The sequence below is a fragment of the Episyrphus balteatus genome, chromosome 4 (genome assembly GCF_945859705.1).
Source record: "Episyrphus balteatus chromosome 4, idEpiBalt1.1, whole genome shotgun sequence".
Lineage (NCBI taxonomy): Eukaryota > Metazoa > Arthropoda > Insecta > Diptera > Syrphidae > Episyrphus > Episyrphus balteatus.
In genome coordinates, this window is record NC_079137.1 from 40,538,786 (window position 1) to 40,542,358 (window position 3,573).

Consider the following 3,573-nt stretch of genomic DNA (forward strand, 5'->3'; position numbering starts at 1 on the left):
CCAGAAAGAATGTCTCAAAAACAACCTTACCTCTATGACTAATTACAATTTGTTAATTTTTTTTTTTTTTTTTTTTTTAGATTTTAAATAGGTAGGTACATCATATTAGCAATAATTTTTGTTTAAATTAACATTTTGATTTGAATTATTTCCAAAATATTCCCAGATTTATTAATTTTATTCGTTTTTAATAATTAAAATTATACACCCTTTGCACTTTGTTTTTTTATTTTATTCATACCACAAATAACTACATACATACTTCTTTTTCATACAACTTCATTCCCTGGTAGGGTAGTTATTCAACACAATTTAATATTTTTTTCATCTATTTCTATCATTGCTCTGAGATTTTTCAAATGTCACATAATTTGTTCATCTATTTCACTTAATATAAAATAAAAATAAACACATATTCCATAAAAATATATTTTATCCAATAGGTACACTGTGGCGTATACGCAATTTTCGATTACGTACCTAGTTATCTTTTTTTTTCAGCCACAGTCAGAAAATTATTACTTTGTGTTTTACATACACAAATTAAGTTGGTGTGCATGTTTAAATGGTAGAAACTATTTTAAAATAGAATGTAACAACGATAGTTTGGTGGATACAGACTCAAAACAACATTTGGGCACACATTGTAAATATGGTCTTGTGGCGCAATGGATAACGCGTCTGACTACGGATCAGAAGATTCCAGGTTCGACTCCTGGCAAGATCGAGTTTTTTTTTTTTATTTTCATAGAAAATTTTTTTTTTATAAATTGCATGATACATCGATAAAGAAATTATGAGATAAGCTTTGTTTTGTTGTGTTTTTTTTTTTTTTAATTTATTCATTGAAAAACATTTTAGTTTTCAGTTTGTAGTTTCATATCTGTGTGTAGGGTACTGTACCTACTTAGGTAGTTCATCAAAATATTGTTTGTTTAGTATCTACATTAGGGTGGGTCAAAAAAATCGAAATTCATTTTTTTGATTTGGTACTCCAAAAAATCGATTGCTAGACACCTCTAGAATATACACACCAAATAGGAACTCTTTATATTAATGGGAAGGTCCTACGCTTCGCAATTTTCCATTTTTACATCAAGCTTCTACTAAAAAAAATCATTTTTTTATTAATTGACTTTTTAGCAAATTTCTTTGCATATTCTTGTAGGAAATTGAACGCTTTACAAAAAAAGCCTTTTACACTTTTTTCGTTTATCTTACCGTTTAATAGATATTTGAGGTCAAAGTTAAAAAAAATTATAAAAACATTTTTTACTTTTAAAAATTTTCCAGTTCACTGAAAAATTATTATTTTCAAATTAGCAAGATATATTCTTGTAGAGGCTTAAACGTTCTACAAATAATTCCTCGACATCAAATTGATTTCATTAACCGTTTAGAAGATATTCGAATCCAAACCAATGCCCACTGATTTCAATAGTTTTCTTATGACCCGCATGCATTGTGATTTGGATACGAATATCTTTTAAACGGTTAAAGCAATCAATTTGATGTCAAGGAATTATTTGTAGAACGTTTAAGCCTCTACAAGAATATATCTTGCTAATTTGAAAATAATAATTTTTCAGTGAACTGGAAAATTTTTAAAAGTAAAAAATGTTTTTATAATTTTTTTTAACTTTGACCTCGAATATCTTTAGAATGGTAAGATTAATGAAAAAAATTAATAAAACCTTTTTTGTGGAGTAATCAATTTCCTACAAGAATATGTCTTGCGCGTTTGATGATTAAAATTTTTTAAATTTTTTACGAAATTAAGAACAAAAAACGAATTTTTAAAGATTTTTTCGATTTTTGGACCTGAAATATCTATTAAACAGTAAGATAAACGAAAAAAGTGTATAAGGCCTTTTTTGTAAAGCGTTCAATTTCCTACAAGAATATGCAAAGAAATTTGCTAAAAAGTCAATTAATAAAAAAATGATTTTTTTTTAGTAGAAGCTTGATGTAAAAATGGAAAATTGCGAAGCGGAGGACCTTCCCATTAATATAAAGAGTTCATATTTGGTGTGTATATTCTAGAGGTGTCTAGCAATCGATTTTTTGGAGTACCAAACCAAAAAATAAATTTCGATTTTTTTTACCTACCCTAATCTACATGTTGGTAAGAAATTGATATTGATTTTTTTATAATGGCTGTTCCATAGATGTTATAAATATTACTTAAATCGTTTCCAGCCAAATAATGGAAAAAAATTATGGAAAATCATCATAATAACAATACATATATACAATATACATACCTACTTATAGATTATTCAATTAGAGCTGTTTTAAATAAGCTTATTAATACTATTAATATTATTTTTTTACACTATTTGGCTCTCTCTTAAATTTAGACTTTTTTAGACAAATATTAAGAAATTTGCTGTGCTGAACTGAAAAGGTAAATAAATTATTGGAAAATGGTAAGGTTTAAGTTGTTATTCGCAAGAATCAAATGTCACAAAATGTCAAGTTTAATTTTTTTTTTTTTCATGATTCAATTCTAATTTAGGTTAGACTTGGTTATTTCTGTACGTTTTGAACAACAATGACCAAGAATTTTCATTTTACTTCATGCGGTTTTAGCTATATTTAATTTATATGAAATCGTTCGTTTTAGTCGAGATATTCTCTAGACAACATATCATAACCTTCGTTTTTCTTTACTTTAGAATTTTGCAAAAGATTTTGTTTACCTGATTTCTCAGAACTATTCAGACATCAAAGGAGGACTAAAAAAGTGTAGGTTGATTTCCTTAAAGTGCGTCTGGACACTCAATCTATATATATATACAATTCAATACCCACTTGTAAGTTTCATTGGCAATACATCTCTCAAAAGATCAAAACATTGTAATCAATCAAAACACTCGTTGAGTGTACATTGTTCCTTTGACATGAAATAATTTTAAATAAGGTCATGGCTGGATTACAAAAAAAAAGTAGGTACCTCCTCTCGCAACTTGTTTAGTAGACGATATCAATTTATTTTCTTTTTATACACATAGTCTCAATTCCCATGTGTGTGCTTTTTATTCATCATATTTGTACGGAACTAAGTCAAAAGAACCTTTCAGACTGTACTTAAGCCTATTGTGGGGGGGTTGTGTGTGCTTCAAAAGTTCATTGTATCTTTGAGTGGATTTATTTTGTTTTTGACAAAGGACTGCTGCTATAACGAAGTTGCACCCATTTGCAAGAAGTCTCTATAGACACAAAACTATATTCATGTTGAAAAGAATATCATCAAAACAACGCCACAGACTATAATAATGAAACGACTTGAACTCGCTCTCTCTCTGTCTTTCTCTTACTCTTTTTCTTTTGAATGCAGATATGTGAATGTATTTTTATATGGAAACAAGAAAAGCAGCATCATCATCATCATCCTTTATCAAAGGACTATAGAGATCCTTAACCAAAAAAACAAAGAAAAACTATATGGAAATGCAGTGCAAAGCCGGTCGTATATCGTGTTGCCTGGTTCTGATGATGCATGACTTGACTATACGATGATGTTGGCGATGAACGACAACGACGATGCAATGGCGACAATGACTGTGTCCG

General features: G+C 28.5%; 1 non-coding gene across 1 annotated transcript; it reads left to right on the forward strand.

Moving 5' to 3' along the window:
• The first annotated feature begins 654 nt into the window (after window positions 1-654).
• On the forward strand, window positions 655-727 carry Trnar-acg (transfer RNA arginine (anticodon ACG)). Its single transcript has one exon. It is a non-coding gene; the product is annotated as a tRNA-Arg (tRNA).
• The last annotated feature ends 2,846 nt before the right edge of the window (window positions 728-3,573 follow it).